At 36.3% G+C, this 24982-nt stretch overlaps 1 protein-coding gene across 1 annotated transcript in view; it reads right to left on the minus strand.

Moving 5' to 3' along the window:
• Positions 1-18416, minus strand: part of LOC121418771 (heparan sulfate glucosamine 3-O-sulfotransferase 1-like) — a 29929-nt gene extending 11513 nt beyond the window's left edge. The window contains exon 1 of the mRNA XM_041612871.1: positions 18054-18416. The gene's annotated coding sequence lies outside the window, so the exon portion shown is untranslated. The remainder of the gene's footprint in view (positions 1-18053) is intronic.
• Positions 18417-24982: the final 6566 nt, after the last annotated feature.

Consider the following 24982-nt stretch of genomic DNA (forward strand, 5'->3'; position numbering starts at 1 on the left):
CAAAGTTTTGATTGTAATTCAACAGATACCCCCAAATCGGCCAAAGTTCATTGACCCTAAATGACATTTGACCTTGGTCATGTGACGTGAAACTCATGCAGGATGTTTGGTGATACTTGATTAACCTTATGTCCAAGTTTAATGAACCAGGTCCATATATTTTGATGACATTTCAAAAACTTAACCTCAGGTTAAGATTTTGATGTTGATTCCCCCAACATGGTCTAAGTTCATTGACCCTAAATGACCTTTGACCTTGGTCATGTGGCATGTAACCCTACTAGGATGTTCAGTAATACACCTTATGGCCAAGTTTCATGAACTAGGTCCATATACTTTCTAAGTTATGTCATTTCAAAAACTTAACCTTAGGTTAAGATTTGAATTTGACGCCGCCACCGTCACCGTTGCCGTCGCCACAGCCGTCGGAAAAGCGGCGCCTATAGTCTCACTCTGCTATGCAGGTGAGACAATAAAAACTATTTTTACGTAACGGGGCCCAAGACTATATTAATTTCAAATTTCGAGGAAGAACGTGTTGGTCAATGGGGTAATTCCAACTGATATGCCAAACGCTATAACATGTACAATTTGACTCGATCACGCATGTATTTTGCTGATGTAATGCTACGGATCCAATGCCTGTATAAGATGTCAAGTACATTTGGTATGATGACATCCACTGAAGGGGATATCGGTGTGACGTGACTGGTGTCCACGAGGGGGAGGTTCAATCAACCATGGTGGACAGAATCATCTTTAAAAACGTTTGGAAAATGGATCGTGCAAGGGTATATGAGCTTTCAACACTCCCAATTTCTTGCCCCAATCCATTTGTATTCGTTTCTTTTTTAACTTACCTCTGAATTAAGATCAGGAGGGGCAACTCCCGAGCCCCACGTTCCCTCACACCGGCCTATATGGTTCTGAAGGCCAGTATACGTCCAGTGCAATTTATGTTTTACACAACCTTGGAGCCTTTCGGATCAAATCCTTGAACCTCCCTAAATCGAATTTTCTACAACGCTACATTTTGGATGCAAATTCGTCGAAACGATCTTCAACAAGAGACATGGTATCAAATTGAAGTTCGAATATAGAACAATAATGAATGTCAGAAATAGAGCCGACGTCAAAGGATATGAGGAAAATCATGACCTCCACTCAAACCAGGGGAGTTTTTTTTTTTATCTTTCATTACAAACCAGGCGAGTTGACCACATGTATTTTTTTTGTTCATATTTTACTTGATAATTTGTTTTCCTACCATTTCCTCATCCTAATACTCAAGCTTGAACTATAATTATACATGCATGCTCTATGTTCCTTTTGGCGATGAACTTTGCTTTCATTGTCTGTCGCAAAACGAACTTTTAGAAGCGAGAGAAAAGTAAATGCCTTTAAATGGTATATGATAGTGAGTGAAACATATTAAAAAGATGAATGCATACATGGAAGATGAATTTATATACACACATAGGCTTGGAAATACAATTCATAAGATGAATACATACGTCAAAGATGAATATAAATACACGTAAGATTTCCAACTATAGTGCGCCAACAGCTTTCCACAAATTAAATATATTTGGCCCACTCTCTTAGTCTTGCTAAACATCAGGTAATATCATGTATATCAACGCCCACTTCCGCCACTTTAATGTTTTCTTCTAAAAAGGTAAAACCCAGGAGATGATTAAAAATTGTCTCTGAAAAAAACCCCAGTTGATTGAAATAACACAAGTAACACTTCCAGCTTCCATGTAGAGTCATTGCCCTGCCTCACAACACCCTGGCTACTCGAATAGGCGAAACTACATTAGTTAACGTAAATCGTCTCTATATCGATTTATGAAAAGCTTCGTATGACTGAGTCTTGATAACTTGAATGGCCTGAAAACATGATTGCGAATCACTGTTCCTATATCTTGTGTTATATATAAGAAGAATTGTAAAAGTAATTACATTCATTTATTTAGTAATTTCCCCCTTTAAGGATATCTTGGAATGATCAAGAACATTCCACATGTTTGTAAAAGCTTTTGTTAAGCAGACCTCTGCCTATTTAAAGGCCAAGGATTATTGTTATTTCTAAATAGACATTACTTTACAATAGGATTCTAGTAAACAATAGGCTTAGCTATTTTATTGACATGTTAATTTCATTGAGGTCATTCAAGAGTGTGGTTGCTCCTGAAAGGAGAATGTTCTTTTAAAAGACAATACCAGAAGCTTCCATAATAGTGAATACTAGAAGGATCTAGAATAGTTATAATTAGTATAAAGCTGGCAGATTCTTCATAGACATGATCATATTATATTAGATCACTTCATCATATCAGATCAGAACTCAGAGTTTCACGCCAGACTTTATGTCAGAGCAGGGTTTATTTCCACCTGGAATATTGATCTTCTGTGGAATTATTTACCCGCCATCAATGAACTGTTTGCTGTTATTTTGAGAGAGGAATTCTCAGTTCTCATCGAGATCATCAACCTGTTTAATTAATGAACGCTTTTCATGGATTGCTGAATTTGACTGTTAATCATCATCAACATCGTCTTCACGGACATTTCACCTCGTTACAGTGACTCTTGTTATTCATCGTGCTTCAACATCAGTTTCATCATCGCCATCATTGTGAACTTATCTAAGCCAACCAACTGGGAGTTTATTTGGATTTACTATTATAACCCTGGATTTTACATCGGACTCTTCACGAGATTTGTTTTAATTTTGTTTAAAGGACAAGTCCATCCCAACAAAAACTTGATTTGAATAAAAAGGGGAAATTTCAACAAGCATAACACTGAAAATTTCATCAAAATCGGATGTAAAATAAGAAAGTTATGACATTTCAAAATTTCGCTTCATTTCACAAAAACAGTTATATGAACGAGCCAGCTACATCCAAATGAGAGAGTCGATGATGTCATTCACTCACTATTTCTTTTGTTTTTTATTGTTTGAAATATGAAATATTTTGATTATCTCGTTATTGTCATGTGAAATTAAGTTTCATTCCTCCCTGAACACGTGGAATTCCATTATTTTAACATTTTGTGCTTCAGGCAAGGAGGTCCTAATCGTCAAATTCGTAATTCAAACAATAAAAAACAAAAGAAATAGTGAGTGAGTGACATCATCAACTCTCTCATTTGGATGTAACTGGCTCGTTTATATAACTATTTTGTTGAAAATAAGCGAAACTTTGAAATGTCGTAACTTTCTTATTTTACATCCGATTTTGATGAAATCTTCAGCAATGTGCTTGTCTGATTTTTCTCTATTGATTCAAATCAACATTTTTCTGAGGTGGACTTGACCTTTAAGTGCATGATTTATTTCCTGTAATAAAAAAAAAGAAATCAAGTTTAAACTTTAAATCTCAATTTCTGATTGTTATTTGTTGCAGTATCGTAACACTTGAGTAGGCCTAATACTGACATGTCGACAATTTTACAGCAAGAGCAGCAACTCTATTGTAATTCATAACATCTCCCGGGTTCAAATGATTATGTTCAGGAAATTTGGTAGAATCACAAAATTCTTTCCTGTCTAAACAAAGGGCAAGCAGTAATGTTCGTGAGAGTTTCTAAAAAGTTCATGATGTATAAACGTTTACGAAAGATAAGACGTAAAAATTTCAGAGCAAAACATGAATGAAAAAATCAACAAATCAGCTGCAGTGAGTGCATGAAATTAGGTCATGCAGGGGTTACTTTATTATTCACTTTCATTGATTGAGATAACGTTATGGCATAGATGTGGAAATTGTCCTTTTTCAATTAACATGTCGCCTGCCAGGTGACTTTATTTAGGTATCCTTACCTAAAATATTATTTAGCTCATAATTATACGTGAATGACGAATTATCAAGATTAGCATAACATTAAATATCATTTTTGCACCCCCACTCCTCGGGCGTCAATGGAGAGGGTATGATCGGAGGACGGGAGGAGTACCATTTTTTACAAGAAAAAAAATCGACGGGTAAATCGAAGGTTACACTTCGTAATTCCGATTTCCGAAGGCTCTTTATTCCGAAGGTTCGTAATTCCGAAAGACATAAATTGCCTATACCTCGATGTTCGTTAATCCGAAAACGTAAAAGGGTTCTTTTATCCGAACATTTGTGGCGTTATTCCGAAGGTTCGATAATCCGAAAACAAAATAAGGTTCGATGTTCCGAAGGTTCGTTAGTCCGAAAACGAAATAAGGTTCGTTGTTCCGAAGGTTCGTTAATCCGAAAACGAAATAAGGTTCGTTGTTCCAAAGGTTCGTTAGTCCGGAAACGAAATAAGGTTCATTAATCATTTAGTTTTCGGACTAACGAACCTTCGGAATTACGAACCTCATTTCGTTTTCGGATTAACGAACCTTCGGAATTACGAACCTCACTTCGTTTTCCGACTAACGAATCTTCGGAATTACGAACCTCATTTTGTTTTCGGATTAACGAACCTTCGGAATTACGAACCTTCGGAAATACGAACCTTCGGAATAACGAACCTTCGGAATAATGAAGCTTCGGAATTACGAATGTATATATGCGCAATCGAAAATTGTGTTGATCTTTGACTTTATCCGCATGTACGAAAACATTTTGTAGAGAAAATGGCCCTTTGGGGGGTTCCTCAGCTGAACAATGCTGGATCTGCCACTGTACATTGATAAATTATTGGTTTTGTCTTTTCTGGGACACACTATACAGTTAGCCTAGATAGTATACCAACCTGTCGCACAACTTCGAATAAACCGGGTATCCAGCTGACTGCTAAATTATTTCTTCATCAATGAAATTAAACGGTCAACCATGCAGTTTTACACACACTTGGTTTATATCCTTGCTTGCTCCAATAATTCAAGGATATAACTCAATCTGGTTGGAACAGATGCCACTTTGACTTGTAGCACAAAATGCTTGATTGTTAAAGGTCATGTCCAACCTCGAAAAATGTTGATTTTAATTGACAGAGAAAAATCAACTAGCATAAACGCTGAAAATTTCATCAAAATCGAATGTATATTATGAAAAGTTATGACATTTTAGGGTTTCGCTTATTTTTCACAAAACAGTTTTATGCATAACTCAGTGACATGCAAATGAGAGAGTCGATGATGTTTCTCGCTCACTATTTCTTTTTTTTATATTGTTTGAATTATATACAATATTTCAATTTTTCACAGATTTGGCAGTAATGACCAAATTGACTGAACCACAAAATGTTTGATAATTGTATTCAACATGTTCAGGATGTAAAAGAACTTTGTTCCACATGATAAGGAAGAGAAAATTGAAATATCTCATATTTCACATAATAAAATAAAAATTAAATAGTGAGTGGGTGATGTCATCATTTCCCTTATTAGCATCATTGCATATCGACCAGAATGTGCATAAATAACTGTTTTGAGAAATGAAGCGAAACTTTTAAATACCATCATTTTCTTATTTTAGACCCAAATTTGATAGAATTTTCAGTATTGTGCATGCTTGTTGGACTTTTCCCTTTTTATTCAAATCAAATTTTGTTGGGGTGGACTTTAAATTCTTATACTAGGCCCACCCGTTGTTCCTTCGGGCATAATCAGTATTTTGAACAAACTTGTTATCTGAAATAACACATTTACAGAATAAAAATATATCACCCGTCACGAAAAGGAAAGTGAAAATCAGAACAATGGGCGAGGTTTGTATACAATGACAGTAGTTAACATGCATATTCACATCATAAATATCTTTAAACAAGCCTCACAATGGATCAAACTATAGGGGAAGGTGGGGTAAGTTGAGCATAGGGGCAAGTTGAGCCACCAGCCCCAGGCAAATAATGAATGAGTCAGACATTGTGGTGGTGTCATGTATTGATGACCCATAGCATAACCCCTAACCCCACCACATTGTTTTCAACTTTGAAACAAAAAGTAGTTTTTTAGAGGGAAAAACATGAATTTCAGCCAAAAGAGTAAAAAGGAGTGTGAAATAGATAAGTGCTTTATAAACACACACGTCTTTAGATATAATAAAGACATGATAACAACTTTATTAGTCCAGGTATAGATCTTCATACTTGTCATAGTCTTTTATATGATGGATGCATAATAAATATGTGGATACAAAATTATCGCACTAAGTTCGGGCTGGGGTAAGTTGAGCCAAACAGCATGGGGCAAGTTGAGCCATGGTAATTCCTATGGTAATGTATCTTAAAAAAACAAACAAACCATAAAAATCAATTGAAATGCTGGCTGAAAGGAGCAAATTTATATGACTGCTCTTTTCCTTTTAAAGGATGTTAGTATTTATAGAATTAGCAAGTGAAAAGACTTTAAACAAAAAATTGACATGCTGGTTCTCCCCTCATACATTTTGTACATAGTTTTTGTGGCTCAACTTACCCCAGAAGGTGGCTCAAATATGGGGCAAGTTGAGCCATTTGACATCGTTTTTTTCAAAGGTCACAATGACTTTCAGTGTGGGGATAGAAAGTTATATATAGGTGGAAAATATTTCAGAAGAATTAAATTTCAAGGCAAGGTACTTATTTTGACAAGATTATTCATCATATCAATTCTAACATGCAAAAAGCAAAAACTGTCACAACTTACCCCGCCTTCCCCTACTGATAGCAAAACAGACAGATTTCCCTTATTTTCTTAATGCAAAACCCAATTTGTCCATAAGATCCTCCAATTTAAAGTTTTGTAATAAAAAAAATACGCCCTTGTAACTGATTGGCTGCTACGCTCTCTTGCGTGACGGTAAATGAATTCTTCCCGGAATAATAAAAAAAAAACGTGTACTGTTCACTTATCTTACCCTAGTTGGGAGACAATAGTATTGAATTATATACTTGACTCAGTAGTAAGAATGGTTATCGTAATAAATATTAAAAATATTTAATTAACAAAGATGACCACTCCTTTATAGGCTATTACCCAAATTGGGAGACATTGATATTGAATGATATACATGAGTAATAAGAATGGGCATCATAAAATTAAAAATATTTAATTAACAAAGATGAACACTCCTTTATAGGATGTTGTTCTATGAATATAATCATAAAACGCTGCACAGGAGATTGCATACTTATCATTCTAGCCACAGGAAAGCATTAGAAACACTGTTTCTATTTTTTGTTTATGAACGACAATTCTCTTTTTCACTCCTCTCCCATGCATGCAGTGATGGAACCGCATTGACCCTGAAATAGTTGTCGCATCATACTGAGTTGGTAATGACACGAAGCTAGGAAGATGGTAGAAATCCCGACCTTGATCTTCTTTGAGTTCGTAACCCATCTGCATCCTTGACTCTACAACACCATCGAGGTGTGGCAGCATGATGCATGGATATCATCGTACTGTCGCCGTCATACCAACGACATCGAATCCACACCGATCACAATGATTGCGTTATTTTCAATGAGTCGGTTTGGGATCGGTTTAATTGATATGACTGCGACACGAGGATCAACCAAGCTCTCATCAGAAAGATCTCATCATCTAAAACGCAAACATACCACTCACGGAGTCAATGATATTGCGTGTAACACCGACACATGGCTTATTACTTTTGCAGATGAAGTATTTTCATTCGGACACAAACATGATGATGCATTCCAATGCATTGAAGGTAACATGGGCATCTCTCAACTAGACATATCTATAATTTGCATGGAAAAAAATAAGGGGTATCCTTTAGAAGAACTGGGTACCGGAAGAATCCAAATTAGGCCAAGAGCATTGGGTTTTACATAAAAAATTCTAGTAACACTGTAACAAGCTGATTTTTTTTTTCAGGATAGGTCCAGGAATATGTCTTCACTAACATCCTAAAATTCCATATCGTTGAGGGTTTTCATAAATCCAAGATGGCCGCCATTCATAGAAAATGGACATGACTCAGTCATTGTCCACCCTAGTCATCTAATTTCGGTTTTTTTTTTGGTTTAAAGGCGTAAAAAGATGTATTGAAACAAAGTTAGAGTAAACATATAAATCAGACCAGGTTATCTAATAATCAAAGATGGCTGCAAATTGCCAAAGCCTAAAAAATCCAAATTTCATCTATTACTTATACTTTGGCGTCTTTAATTTTGTTTTTGTTCAGCAATATTTAGGGTCATGTAAATTGTAACAAGTTACAAGAGCAGTCTGTGGTGAAGTATCTCCAAAACTCCAAGATGGCTTCCAAACATGGAGTCTAAAATAGCTGCTATTACCTACAAAATGACATAGTTCATTTCAATTATCTACAAGGGAGTTCGGAGATAGGACAGCATGTTAAATTTGGAGTGTAAAATTGTTATTGCAAAATAAATTGGCATAGTTCAATGAAAATCAAATAAAAATCAGTCTAGAAGATAAGATTGTGCTGTCTAAACTATGGTTTCAAGTGTCAAATAATACATTGGAACAAGAGGGCAGTCGCGGTCCAGTTTATCCATTTTGGGAAGCCATCTTGGATTTTTTTTACATACTGGACCACTGAATGTCCTTGTGGCTTGTCCCAACATAATATTTTGCTCTTTAAAATATCATGGTTAAAAATCGAAATCATATCTGCCTGGAAGCTATGTCTACTTTTAAGTAAAAAAAGACATGCCAGACTACATTTTAGAAGCCTTCTTCAATGTTTGGACATACTGGACCACTGACAGTCGTTTTAACTTGTTCCAATGTATTATTTGACCTTTTAAACAATGGTTCAGACACCACAATCATCTCTCGGGTGAATTTTTGATGAAATTAGTCATTTTTTCAGTCTCAGCTGTCAAATTAGACTCAATTTTTGGAATCCATCTTAGAATTTGGGAGATGCTTGACCACTGACTGTTGTTGTAACTTGTCCGAATGTACTACTTGACCCTTTAAACCATGGTTTAGGCACCGAAATCATAACTGAAAGGCAGATGTGTCCATTTGTAAGTAAAAACAGCCAGTTTAGACTTAATTTTTTGAAACAATCTTGGATTTTTGGACAAACTTGACCACTGACTTTTCCTGGTAACTTGTCCCAATGTTCTAATTGACCCTTTCAACCATGGTTTAGACACCAAAATTATGTCTCCTGGATATATATTAAATGAACTTTGTCCATTATTTTGCATGTAACAGCTGCCATTAGACTCCATTTTTTAGAAACCATTTTCGATCTTCGATTTTTGGACATACTGAACCACTGACTGTCCTTTTTACTTGCCCTTGTGTATTATTTGACCTTTTAAAGTATATTTCAAACACCGCCATCATGTCTCTCAGGTGGATTTTTAATGAAGTAAATTTTTCATCAACAGCAATCAATTATTCTCCATTTATTGAAGCCATCTTGGATTTTCGGACATACCTGACCACTGGCTGCCCTTGTAACTTGTTCTAATGTACTATCTGACCCTTAAAATTATTGAATAGATACAAAATTAAAGACACCAAAATAAGTACTACAAAAGATGAATTGTGGATTTTTAGGCTTTGGCAGCCATTTTGGACGTCATCTTGGATTTTTAAGTAACCCATTCATATCATACTCTAACTTGTTTCAATAGTTCTTTTTACCCATTTAAACCACCAAAATATGCACCGAAATTGGATGTCTAGGGTGAACAATGACTGAGTTATGGCTTTTTTCTGTTAATGGCGGCCATTTTGAACGCCATCTTGGATTTAGGAAAATATGTGATATATGGATATATGAAAACCTTTAGTGTGCTATTTTTTTCAGTTCAATTTATTCTATTTCATTTTCAACGGAACAAAGTAATGTGGTCAAAATAGTTACAATGAACTTATAAAGACAAAATAAATTCAGGCACGTACAGTTTATGATATTTATCTATAAGTAAAAGTAAAACAAAACACAGTATCATTATCATAACCATTCTCAAATAAAATAAAATCGAGGGATCCACTTAGAATCAGTACTTGTATTGTGTGGACCCCTCTAAATAATTATTTTAGAATTGCCTACGAAGACAGACAAGATGTGACAAAACAGAGAACAGCAGAACAATATGTCTCCAATATTCTAGACATACATGTATTCCGGACCTATCCTGAATAAAAAAAGCCTATATAAGCCTATTTTGGCCTAATGTTCTTGGCCGAAATTATACATTGCACACAATTAATTGACCACTAGAGGAAGTGTATTTAGGCCTATCTGTAGATGTTTTTATCTTGTTTCGAACAACACTTCCATGTGGCGCTCATCGTTCACATCATTAGGAGTTAGTGGTCATTCCTTTATCACGACCATGACATAAAAATAATAAGGAGATCGAGTGTATGTCCGTTTCTTATACGAGTATTTAGCCTACCCGCCAAAAGGAAGGAATGCAAGTCAAATATCTATGGAAAGAAGTCAAGGGAGTGATCAAAAATTGTTCGAAATGAAATTTAGGCTGGTATGCTACCAGATCAATCCCTGTCAGTGTGACTTCGACAATACCATAAAATGGAGAATATCCTTGATCCTCTCATTATTATTTGAACATGTAATTATGAAGGTCTCCGAACGTAGGAATACTTTTTTAGTGTCTTACCACTTTAAGGGATCAGTGACAAATACCTAACAAGCTTATAATGAGATTCGAAATTGAAAAAATGATTTTTGTAAAAGAAAAAGGTTAAGATTACAGGTGAGGTGTACTGAGGTATTGGCCTATACAGTGCATATAAAAAAACGGGACAGTTTTGAAAAGTATATAAAAAGTTTGTTTCAAATTATTATATCTATATTTTAATGTATGCTCTCAGATCTTATCTTTGAAATGCATTAAAAAAATGAATTTTGTTCAGATCATGCTTGAGCGAACACAGGACGCTTATGTCGGGGTTTCAAAAAGAGGCTTGCGCCAAAATGGCAGAAATGAGAAATTTGATGATTAGACGTTTGGCTAATAATATCAACAGACTTCATTTTAATCTTTTCATTATCTTTTCCATAATTTTCGAATTGTGCTGCCAAATTCATTTACAAATTTATATATTCACCTGAATTATTTTGTATTTCAAATAAACTTTTTTTACCTTTAAATTTTCCTTCAGAAGTAAGAAAAGACTTTTGTCAACCAAAGTTAGAAGATTTGCATTATTGATTGGGAGAATTGTAATTATTCAAATCCTTTTATTATGTGCAACAAATTATGTTACGGTACCTATAAAAGACATGAATCCTATTTTCAAGGGGTTATTGAATCCTTCACCAAGTTTATAATTATGTGCTTGACAGGACAAATAGGAAAGGGGTCAAAGGACTCATGCCTTTCAATGGCAATGGTGTATTTAGTATTCAGTCAATTTTGAAGGAGCAAGATATGGCAGATCGGGTAAAATGTATTAAAAAGTTGTTATGCGTGCAAGCAAAAATTTTAGAAAGTTAGAGGGGATGGTATTCATCATCCTGCATGCTGCCAAACGTACTAGTCATGGATCGTCAGTTATTTGAGAAGTGAGATTATTTGGCCGAAGCAAGTTCGCAAAGATGTCGGTAAGCATTAGTGAGAAATAACTTTGATCTTTCTTGGAGTGACAAATGAAATCCATGCATGGCGAGATTCATTCCAGATATACTCTGGGAGCATGCGAGAAATCAAACACTTGACGCCAGGGGGAAGTTATACCTCACAAAATGTTTTTGTATAAATAGCAGAAAAAAGAATAACAAATATTGCTGAAGGTTTGGGAGAAATCCGTCAAAGAATAAAAAAGTTATTAGAATTATACTTGTTCACAAGCACTATGACCTTTGACCTTACCATGTGACCTCCGACTGCAGCAAAGCATGCACGTCCCCCAAGTCCATCTTCCATCCAAGTTTGGTTGAAAAGCAACATACGGTTGCGGAGTTAAGTGTCATAAGAGAGTCTTGCATGTAAACTTTATCGTTGACCTGAAAATGACCTTTGACCCTACCATATGACCTCAGACTGCAGCATAATATGCAGGTCCCCCAAGTCCATCTACCATCCAAGTTTGGTTGAAAAGCGACATACGGTTGCGGAGTTAGGTGTCATAAGAGAGTCTTGCATGTAAACTTTAACGTTGACCTGAAAATGACCTTTGACATAACCATATGACCTAAGACTGCAGCATAACATGCAGGTCCCCAAAGTCCATCTACCATCCAAGTTTGGTTGAAAAGCGACTTACAGTGGAGTTAGTTGTCATAAGAGAGTCTTGCATGTAAAATTTAACGTTGTTCTGAAAATGACCTTTGACCTTACCATGTGACCTCAGACTGCAGCATAACATGCAGGTCCCCCAAGTCCATCCACCATGCAAGTTTGGTTGAAAAGCGACTTATGGTTGTGGAGTTATGTGTCATTACAGGTTTGTGACGGACGGACGACGGCCCGGGACGACGGACGGACGACATTTGGATCCCTAAGTCTCGCCTCACCTCTGGTGGGCGAGACAAAAAGGATAAAACTGGATAGAGCAACGACACGCTTTTTCGAGGCAACCGGAAACAGTTAAAAGTACTCCAGTAGAGCGTTTCATCACAAGTTGTCAGATCTGACAACTTTCCTTGATTCTGATTGACTGAGAGGTGCATTACTAAGGTAAATGTAAAAACAGGATTAAAAAAAACATTCGCCAAGACCTTCCACTCCCCTGATCATATACACATGGTCAAGCGCGCACAACGTTCCACACAGTCACTGTTTTGCGTCTTAGTATATGATTATGCATGTTGCAATGTACCATACACAATATCCGTTTTTATTTACGTCATGTAGGCCTACGTGTTGGTGAGTACTTCTCCTGGAGCTTTATGGTCTTGTGTGCAGCAAGCTCCAGCTCTATCCAGTTTATGTGTGACACCGAAGCTCAACAATGGTTGCTAGGTTACGACATGCCCCTAATGTCAATTTGACCGGGCTTCAGGTCAAAGGGTCAATGTGGCCCGTCCAGCAAGATGACCATCGCCTGGTAAACAGGTGAAATATGGTGTTCCATGGCGAATCAAGGTGATCCTCTTTGAACAAACGGCCTTCTAACTTCATTCCTCGATAAAAAAAATGGGACAAACGTGGAGAGGATCTACAAATAGATGAATCATCTCAAGGAATTTTTATACAACCCCTCGAGTGGAAACCAGAACGAAAATGGAGTACAAAATTGATACCCAGGCAGAAACTAAGGCAGAATAGCAGAATGCATCCTGAACTGCTGTGCTGGCAAATCTTTTCTATTTTGGAAAATATCAACTTTCAGTATTCAGCCATAGACCAGACCTACAAAAAATAAAATAACGTTCGAAAGAGTAAAATGGAAATGCCATTGACCTGATTAACCATTTTATGTTCGGTTCTTTCGGCCATGATGTGACAGAAAAGCTATGCAAAACAAAAATAATGATAACAGTTGAAAGAAATCAAATTGGCCTCAAAAATCCATTCTTTGACAGCAAAGGAGTCAACCCTGACAAGATTTGGAACAAAGAATTTGATATTTTACAACTCTAGCCAGACCCATGCTCCAAAATATATAAAGGGAGACATCTTTTGGAGAGATCGAGACTAGAAGAGGGGAACAGGGCAATGGACGACACTAACCTTCTTCATTTCTTACCTATTCCTTCCCGTCAGGAATGGTTTATTTGTCTCAAGATACTCTCCACTTTCAATAGGGAAATTCACGATAATGGCTTTGGGTTTATTTATTCAATATGACACTTTAGTCTCCAAGCCACAACGTCATGAATCCGGTTTATTTCAGCTCTAAGCGTTACAATACATCCAAGGGTGGGAAGGTCAAGTCATAATCTGAGAGAGAATTCAGTTTCTAAAATTACATGCAGTAATTTTGGATGCACAACTCGGGGAGAATTACACTAGAGTCCTGTATTATGTCAGTCACTGATGTGAATTTGCACATGCGATTGTACTCCTGAATAGACAATGCAGGCAATTAATTCATTTATCTGAATTATTTCTGTCATGAATCATTATCATTCTTTAATTGGACGTGACAACTGACGAAGTCTTTGACATGTCCATTTTGGTCAGACATTAATTTGCACATCCTGTATTATGCGTGTCTTTTTCGTCGTAAAAAGTAGACCTACAAAAAACTGTAATAATACAGTGAGGCCTATACAATGGGGAGCTATCAAGCACATTTAGGCCTAAATAATGTTATTGATATAATCCGTGAAATGTATGAACAACTGTTAAAACGGAATTCATGTACCTCACATGTTTATCCTATCCCATTTGCATGATCAGTATCTGAATTAGCTACGGTAACAACTGTATATACTACAAGCAAAAATTCAGCATCATACGACTGAGGTCAACAGAGGTATAAAATACCCTGGTAATCTTCGAGACTTGTGATAAACATGTTCGAAATTAAACCCAGACAAACTGAAATTGCATGAAATGCAACACGCGATACACCTGTATACTTCTAATTTGAAGTCTGATTCATAAGGCTTTAATTATAATATAGCGACGTATATTATAGGCCTATGTGGATCTTGACCTGCAGGACGTCGAAACCAATCGTAAAATGTGTTCCAAAGATGTTGAACTTAAAGGGAAGTTCACCCTAAAGAAAAATGTGTTGTGAAAATAGCAAAAAAATAATGATAAAAAAAATATTGGTGAAGGTTTGAGGAAAATCCAGCAAAGACTAAGAAAGCTAAATTATTCGAATTTCAAGTTTTGGATTTATGACGTCAAAAGGTCACATACTCTTTAATACAGTTGGGCAAAAATGCCCAACTTTAAACCAACCCTGGGCAACATATTGTCCAAATTGGGTATTAAACTAAATTGGGAAATAAATTTGCTCGACTGGATAATAATTGGCCAGAATATATAGGCCCTAAATAATAATTACCAACATACATTACCCAACACAGTGGACAGTATATGTTGCCCAACATTTTAAGTGTGTAAACGAGCAGCTGCCCCATATGTTATGTAATATATAAAATGCATAGATTTCTATTTTAATGGTTCGTAATGACTTATTTTAGTTTTCTTTTTTAGAAACGGATGTGAAATGATTTATCTATTGATATACTAAAGGTACAATAAAATGAGTAAAAAACATTTTCAAATTTCTGAGAAAATGACATTTCATATCATATACTCATTTTTTTCCATAGATAGGAAAGTTGCTCGCATTAAGACGTCACACATCAAACAAGTATAATTCTAATAACCTTTTTATTCTTTGACGGATTTCCCTCAAACCTTCAGCAATATTTATTATTACTTTTTCTGCTATTCTTACAAAAACATTTTGTCAGGTTTAACTTCCCCTTTAAACTGGCGTCAAGTGTTTGATTCTCGCATGCTCCCAGATATCTGGAATGAATCTCGCCATGCATGGATTTCATTTGTCACTCCAGGAAAGATAAAAGTTATTTCTCACTAATGCTTACCGACATCTTTGTGAACTTGCTTCAGCCACATAATCTCACTTCTCAAATAACCGACGATCCATAACTAGTTCGTTTGGCAGCATGCAGGATGATGAATATCATCCTCTCTAACTTTGTAAAATTACGTTTCATTCATGTCGATTAGCGCGACCCCATGGAAAACTGGTACTATGACTGAGAGCATGCAGTCCTAAAATATCAATATTTGTGCAGAAAAAAATAATTATAAACAAGATTTTACAACCATGGGCCCGCAAAATAAATTTGTCAGAAAAAAAATATAACTTCGCACATGACAATGTCTCATTTTCAGGTCAGTATACACAGTATATCAATTTTTTTCAGTTCGCACTTAGCCTTCGCATTAAAATCAGTAAATTTTAATGCACAATTTAAACAAAATGTGTGTGTGTGCATGTATGCACTAGTATTTCAAACATCTTATAGTTTGCGTATTCAAAACCAATCAAAATTATATTTATTAAAAGCTACTCAAATTTTCGACGTCCGGCGTCTTTATCAGGTGTGTAAAAAAAGATAAAAGAAAATATGTCCTGATGAGAACTGGTGAGGACGTAGGGACGTTTTGATTATTTCATTTATCAATAATTGTCTATCAGTTTGCCCCACCAAGGTCAAGTATTCCCAGGATAAAAATTTACAAAATTTCGGTTGTTAATTCACTATTTAGTTTATGTATGAAATATCACGTTCAAGGTTTTCAGACGGTTTAAACAAATGGTAGACCATGTCGATTCGTCTATTGCCAACTCGTCAACTCATCAAATGGTCTAACTTCATTTGGTCGAATGCCATTCCATCCATCAACATTTCGTCTAACAGCCATTTGGTCCAATAACCATTTGGTCTAATAATCGCTTCGTCTAATCACCAGTTCGTTTATGACCATTTCGTCTTATAACCAGTTGGTCTAATATCAATTTTCTTTTCATTCATTTCGCCCAATTAAAACTTTTTTAATTAGACCAGATGGTATATGGACTAAATGGCTATTGGACCAACTGACTAGTTATTAGACGAAATGGTGAGTGGAAAAAATGGCAATTAGACCACATGGATAGTGGACGAACTGATAAGAGACCGAATGAGAGTAGACGAATTTAGGAATTGGACGAATATCGGCATTAGACCAATCGGAAATAAACAAAAAAAAAATCAGTCACAAATACCAGGAAGCGATAGGGACCCCGGGCAGCAGTACTACCAAAGAGATAGCATAACTCCTTGCTCAAATTATTTGTTTCTATAAAACCTACCAAAACGAAGGGTTCGTGGTTTGGACACTGTATGGAAACCGTTTATAGGCGAGGCGAACGACATATTCATAAATAAAGTACATATTTATTGGCTTTGTTGATACCCCTAGTTTGATGACAATATGATCTCTCTGATATCATGAACGTCACTCAAGTCCCGTAAGTTGGGCTAGTCATTCAACAGTTTTTTCGTGATGAATAAACAGTCTGAGGGAGAGCTTTGAGAGAGGAAACAAACTATTACTATCTTCTCCATTTTCTTAGGGGGGTTCTGACCGCCGCGTGCTGATTTCGCCTTGGCAAATATCCGATTGGCCAATCAGGCATATTTCCCTGCTTACTGAAATCATTTTGTCAATTTCCAACGAGGTCGCTCTCAAGGGAATTAAAGAAACTTCAAGAGAGGGGGAAGTGTAGCTTACGTAAGTCATTAGTCATACAGGAGCAAGGTTATAGATCTGTATTCTCTCTCACAATCCCCTGTGCCAACTTACCCTTGTTCACAAGCTCCAGACTCCAGTGGCATATGATATCCATTGGTGATGGGAATAATTGTAGAAGCAACCAAGAATAGTTTATAAACCATAATGCCAAATCCAGCAGTAAAGATAAAAATCATAATGAAAATTTTGAACTGTGCCCATTTGGCGTTTATAAGTTCGCAAACGGCAGAGAATACAGAGAGAGGTGACTTTCATGTTCACTCCATGAGTTCATTTTCTACGGAGAGGCCAGAGGGGCTGATAAAAGATGTAGATGTTAGAAAAGTTCAGCTTATATTTTTGTCGAGTTTTCTTATCTACCACACATTTTTCAGTTACCACCCTTCGACCCTTTCTTCATTTGCATTTTATGCACTTTATTTTGAATTATTAAAATTTGGTAAATATTAGATGGAATTACGTTGATGTAATTAATGAAAAATACAAAAAAAGGAACAATTTCTTGTTATCTTAGCTTTTATATGTTACATGAACAAAATATCAAACAGGCTTTCACACCACACCCGCTTTCACAGAATAGCTTTGTCAATGTTGACGCCCTACGGTGAACACTAGAGCGTTAAACAGGGAATGCAATTCTTCCAATATACATAAATATGGTTTAGTATGGTAATATTCAATAATTCAGATGTTGATTTTATAATACTTCCGTGTATATATGATCTGATCTATCACGATAATTATACCCGATCAGCAGACGCATCCAGAATCCATACCACAAGTTCAAGTAGAGGTCTAACTCGTATTGCACGTAAAAATGTATAGCAATGTTTATTAAAAGTTAATAATCAGCAGATAATGTAGAAAGTGAAAGAATGAGGATGTAGGCTGCATCAATGTCTATGTGTGATTGTAGAACTTACCACTCTGTTGCAATTTTATTGGTTGCTGCTGTGTTGTGAATTCCTGTATGGTGTAAATCCAGCGTAACTTTTCAACACGAACAGTTCGGTGAGTTTTGGGCAATGTTCTCTCCCGGCTAAGGAGGTAAAGATGGAGTTGCTCAATGAAAAGATGGTGTGTGAAGTTTCTGTTGGCAACTACTGAACTGTGCACTGCAGAATTTTTTGCCTACATAATTATAAGCTCACATTTCGTCGCTATGTAGGCCGGTATGCACGCAGGCGACCTTCTGAGCTCAGCTAGAGCCTTTGCGATATGCCTGTGCGTGTCACTTTCTCCCGGAGTTCTCCTTTACAACCACAACCTCTGTACCGTGTTGCTGACTCGTCATTCACAAGTTTCGTAGTCTGCTTCGGAGTCGGGTTTGTATCAAGTTTCGACAACCATCTGGCTGCTCTATAAACCCTCTTTAGCGTGTAAATGCCCAGTGTAAATGACCATGGTCATTGTCTTATCATCGCTGTTACCTTCATGATTTTGAAACTCCTGAAAACAAATTGCAACAAACATGAAATGATGCTGACCAAAAGTATTTCTAACTTTTCATCTGCGAATCAGCCACGGGAAATCAGCAAAATAAGCTCATAGTTTAAATTAGTGTTTTGTATTTGTACATTAACTCGTACGCTCCTTTTCTCGAGTCTGTCCGGTGGTCGTCAAGTTAGAATCTAGACCCCGTTAGATCTGTTTGTTTCTAATAAAGTAAAGTAGGCCAACAGCTACAAACCGTTTTTTAATAACCGCAACAATACATTTGATTAAAGGGTGATCACTTGCTCATTTTGTTAGCCAAAATGGAAATGGATTTTTTTTCATTCACATCAATTAAAGTCAATCGATGGAACGGGCAGACAGCCCTCGCATTCATAAGTAGAAATCTAAAAAAATATCTAAAAGAAAGAAAAACCGACACTGTATTATGTGGGAAAAAGCGATTCTTCTTTCGTATGAGATACTTGGGGCGTTAATGAGATATTATGACGTGTTTTAGTGGATTGGGCGGGGGTGGGCTTGTTAGAGTTGATACCCAGAAGGAAAAACCAGTAAGACCAGTACTTTTTTTACTGGTTTCCAGTATAATTTTACTGGTCTCCAGTATATTTTTACTGGGCCAGTTGATTTTTAACTGGATCAGTAAAAATCAACTGGAGACCAGTTCCAACAATTGCCTTCCAGTTGAAGCAATTAGTAATACCAGTTAAATTGTTTTTCATTAAACTGGTGTTACTGGTCCAATAAATGGTTTCCAGTAGATTTTTACTGGTTTCCAGTATATGTTTACTGGACCAGTTGATTTTTGACTGGACCAGTAAAAATGAACTGGAGACCAGTTCAAATAATTGCATTCTGGTTACTGGTCCAATAAATAATGACGTTTAAGTCAGATCATTTAACAAATTATGAAAAATGAATCTTGCAATTCAGAGAAAGTTATTATCGATATCATTTATCATTGTTATCATCATTGCTCTTATGATTATCACAATTATTATTATTATGATTATTATGATCATTGTTGTAATCATTCTTATTACTGTTATTATTGTTATTGATATTGTAATATTATTATTAATATTATCATAATTATCAAGTATTGATATTATCATCATTAAAATAATTATTTCCTCTAATTATGAGTATAAGTTCAAAGCAAGGTGTATTCCTCTGATATATAGTCAACTGGTCTAAAGTAATTCAATGTTTGAAATTAAACTGGTCAAGACCAGTAATACCAGTAATTCTGATGATGCTGAACACGTGGTTTACCTCATTTGCATATTTCCTGTTTTTTAAAGAAAAATCAGGATTTATAATGGAATATCCTTGCAATAGCACTCATTGTTGTTTGAAATCCTTCAAAATAAGTGTGTGAACTAATTCACAATGAAAATGTGTAATTTCATACATCACAGTCAAAATACAGCAGAAAGATTAATTTACTAACCATTTTTCCATCACATTTCACTAGCCATGGTATATAACAAACCAAATGCATGTATTATATTGATCCAGTAAGACCAGTACGAGGACCAGTTCGACCAATTTGAGGACCAGTGAGACCAGTATATGAAGACCAGTGAGACCAGTAACAACCACCAGAAACAAGACCAGTATAAATTTCCAGTACTACAAGACCAGTTTAGATTTTAACTGGACCAGTATGACCAGTTAGACCAGTAACCCGATGTTTCAATTTCCAGAGTTACCAATTAAAATTATATTGGTCTAACTGGTCCAGTGGAACTGCTTTTTCCTTCTAGGTAGGCACTACCTGGGATCATGAATTGATTCTTTTTATAAAAAAATTAATAATGACATTCTGATGCTTTTGCAAACTGAAAAACCAAATCGCCTTTCTGATTTCGAACTTTGTATATCAAAACACCACATGTGTACACTATGTAGAAGTCCAGTACATCACACAACAGTGGTATAACTACGGGGAGCATGGGGGCACGCCCCCCCCCCCCATCGGCTGACCAAAAAAAAAAAAAAAAAAACGGGGAAAAGGAGAGAAAGAGGGAGAAAGGTAAAGAAACGTAGTGGGAAAGAAGAAATTATTGTTCTTTATAGTTATGTTGTGTTATATTATACATAAGAAACTTTTTTTTCATAACTTTATGAAACATAATTTTCTCAGGTCCTATGTCTTCATTGTTCCTGATGCTCGCATTGTCTGTTTAACGAGATAATTTTATAATCCTAAAACCTCCGCTTTTTAAGTCAATATACACCAAATATATTTCCTCGCACTTCAAATTATTACATATGCTTCTTTTTCATGACTATAAAGTGATTGCCCAATTTTAAGGTCTTAATAAATTTAGAAAACTATTCATTTCCGTGCTTACGTTCGCATTAGTGGGTCGTTGATATACGTCTGCTCTTCATGAATTCCTAAAATCAGTCCTTAAAATGCCCCCTTTCCTGATCTGAATATAAAAAGATTTCAGCTTGCGCTTCGTGTTCGCATCATTTGGTTAGTGAAATATGTATGGTCTTAGTGAAAAGTACAAGCAAGCCTTAGAATTCCCCTCGTTTGGTCTGAATTTCCAATTTTTAGCTCGTGTTTCGCGCTCGCAATATTTGATTGATGAGATGCGTATGAAAATCATGATTAGTATGACTTCATGTGCTTCATGTGTTTAGATGTAATTCCAACAAAGTCAGCAAGCGCTTGGCACTCACTTTAGATGACCTTGGTGAGATATCTGTACTTTAATGGATTCCTAAAATACTCCTTAAAATGTCCCTGTTTGAGGTCAATATATACAAAAATTTCAGCTCGCGCTTCGTGCTCGCATCGTTGTTTAGCGAGACAGTTTACGTATCATGATTACAAAAAATTTGCTTTATAGTGTCCCTTTTTAGGTATGAATATCAAAAGTTTTCAGCTCGCGCTTCGCACTTGCATTATTTGATGCAGTGACATACATATCCGTTAATGGCACTGTCCTTAAGATGTCTCTATTAGGTCAGTATACTTAGCAACTAAGCGCGCTTCGCGCGCTCACTTTTGCACCAGCAAAAATTTTGCTGGTGCCCCCCAATGCAGTGACCCACGGTACGCCACAGCATCATAACATGTAATACTATACTAAGCAGACTATGTACAATTTAAAGAGGAATATTACTCGGCATATTATTAAAACCGTAGATATGTAGAAATAACCTGAAAGATGCGTAACACAATCAAGTATTTTGTCTAAGACAGAAAACAAACAGAAACGGGAAAGGAACCGAATGTTATGAACATTATGTTGAAAATAAACCTGTATGAATCTGAAAACATAGATAATTCGCATTACATTTCGCTAGGAAAGTTACGCGCTTAGGGTCAAATTTGTGGGGATGATAAACAAAATTAAAATGTTCTATAAAGGATTTTTGCCCCAACACTACTGTTTAGAGTCCGATTTGAGCGAGGTGTGGAAGGTGGGGTCGTATACCAAACCAAATGATGTGTAAAGGTAAAACCGACGACCGGAGGACCCGTGGCATAACAAATATGGCTTCGGGGTATACATGCCATGCAAGAGTATCGTTTTGTTTCCAATATTTGTTGAGGGTACGGTTTTACACGCCAATACTTGTTAATGGGTGTATTTTCAGAACATGGAAAATACGTGTTTAGGGTGCTTTTCGAGACCCCATGGTCGCGCATGGTATCCACTCGTGAATGGAAGTGCCCCCCCCCCCCGGGATAATTCTGCTGACATTCACTCCCTCCATAATGAACTGTATACATACCTCACTACACAAATAATGCGAGTGCAAATCAAGAGCTGAAATCTTTTGATATTTAGACCTGAAAACTGGACATTCTATGCACTATTTAAAATATATTAGCAATTAAACATGCTTGTCTTACAAAACAAGTAAAGCGAAACGAAACACGAGCTATTTGTTTTTAATTCAAACACAGGGTGGGGAGACAGCTAGCGAGGTTGTGTGTGTTGGGGGGGGGGTACATTCCCTAGATTTCCAGATGGGGAATGATGTGCGCAATTACCATCCCCTTTCCGGTTTCAAGGTAGAATTTGAAGATAAAAAAAGAAAGAAAATTTGTATTGATATTCTGTATATAGGATAAACTTGTAGTTTGTAGTTTTCATTGTCATTACAAGGAATAGAAAGTGTCTATTCATTGTAATGACAATGAAAACTATAAACTACAAGTTTATCCTACATACAGAATGTCGATACAATTTTTTTTCTTCAAATTCTACCTTGAAATCGGGGAGGGGAAGGAAATTGCGCACAGCATTCCCCATCCGGAAATCTAGGGGATGTACCCCCCCCCCACACACACACACACACAACCTCGCCAGCTGTCTCCTTAGAAACACAGCATAAATAATTACTTACTCTGATGCACAGGGGGGATAAATGCTTGCGTATGTGAGGGTGTATAAACGTATCAAATTACCTTACAAAATTTATACAAAAATAAGATGAAACTAATAGTATATTTTTAGGTATGTTTTCAATGCTTCAAGCGATTCTGCTCATCGGATCTTTAGAGGAAGAGCATTCTAGAGAGATGGAGCTAAAGAGGTACAATTTATTCTTTGCACATAAGTTGCATGAGCGGAGAATTCTTTCGGGACAAAATTTTAAGTTAAGGTCTTGAAGGTGTAGAAAAACACAGTTTTTAATGGAAAGTGCCCTTTTTTCTAAATGAAATGTGCCCCTTTTCAAAATGAAATAACCTTTCTGAAGTATAACACACAAGTATACATTTTAAGTTAGAAAATCACACAAAAAGTGGCTCACATCAATTATTGTTGTTCAGTAAGATTCTCATTCTGTTCTTGGTTACAAAAAGTGCTTAGAATGTCCAGTTTACAGGTTGAAATATAACAGATTTTCAGCTCGCGCTCGCAGTGGTGAAATATGTATCATATTTATCAGTCGCTAAATGCAGTCCTTATCAGGTCAGTAAAATTTAAAATTTCAGCTTCTTCATGATAACAAAAACTTTTCGGAATGTTTAAATTTCACGTCTTATTACATGTCAAAAAATTTGAGCTCACGATTCGCGCTCGCAAGGATGCCCCTTTAGAAATTACTTATTAGCGCCATGATTGACCAAAAAGCGAGCTTCAGAACTTTAGATTTTGAAACTTTTATATCGGTCTAAAGCCTAAAAGTATATCTTACAAAACACTTTCAGTTTTTGGGGGGCAAAATCCCGAAGGGGGCACAATATTTTTGACAGTGTGAGATACCGAAGCGATCGAGCGGGAGAGGCGTTGGAACCCCCCCCACGGTAAGGACTTTGTGTAAAAATGGAGTATAAAAGTTGCGTTTCTAAGAGCATTCAAAAATAAATTTCTTGAGAATTAAACAGTCTTGGAGTTCTTTTTGCTCCTTCTGTTTCCTCCCTTCTGACCCAGACTGGTGTTTCTTCATGATCAGGGTCGCAGTTCCAGCAAATGACGAGCCTCATATTGCAAACGAAATTGTTTCAAACCAATGTAATATAGGCCTTTTAAAGACTTTATAAGATGACAAACATGACCGTACGCAACCGGGGGCCGCCGATCGAGAGGGCAAAATTCACCAAAAGTGTGCACGAAATCCTTCAATTCTATTCTAGAAAATTTTTAAGCTCCCCCATCACAAACCCCCTCGCTCTTACGTTTCTTCGAAAATTTAGGTCTTGCAGTCCCACCCACTCCCGGATTGTTTTTATTTTTGCAAACGTCCATGAATAAGCTGGGATGAACCAGAGAACATAGCTGCAATCTCGATTTGAGGTAATGGGAAGAAGTTTTGGAATCTAAAATACATAAGTGCTATATCATATGAGCTGAAATAGTATCAGACAAAACGCCTTCCAATCATGCCAATGAAAAGGAATAGAGGAAAATACGGGGCTGTGAAAATATCTTAAGATTTTTTTTTTATAGTAGAGCAGTACTGTAACGCTTATTTTTTCTTTTATGTTCTTTATTTACATTTTTATTCATATCTCGGATAATATGAGTCCGGTCAAGAAGACACTAACACAGATGATTTTATTTTTTTCATGTCTTAATATTATCTCAAGTTGCTTTCGAGTGGGATTCACCATTTTCACAAATTATAAATTATAATCCTCTACACATGATTATTCTGCGTGTAATTTTCTGATAACATGTCTATATTGAGTTGGAATGACCTTGGTATTTTCTTTAGGGCACTGACTTGTTAGCACTGTATTAACTCAATTTATATTTAGTTGAAAATGAAATAATTGAAACAAGTTTCTCGAGATTTTATGGTTTCTGGGCTTGACAGCTATGACAAAGATTCCATATGTTGCTCGAGTAACTAGTGTTCACGCGCGTTAGTGATATCGGTCCCGGTCTGAGCGTTTCTGGGCGACCGCGCGTTTGTTAAA

The sequence above is a fragment of the Lytechinus variegatus genome, chromosome 7, assembly GCF_018143015.1.
Source record: "Lytechinus variegatus isolate NC3 chromosome 7, Lvar_3.0, whole genome shotgun sequence".
Classification (NCBI taxonomy): Eukaryota; Metazoa; Echinodermata; class Echinoidea; order Temnopleuroida; family Toxopneustidae; genus Lytechinus; species Lytechinus variegatus.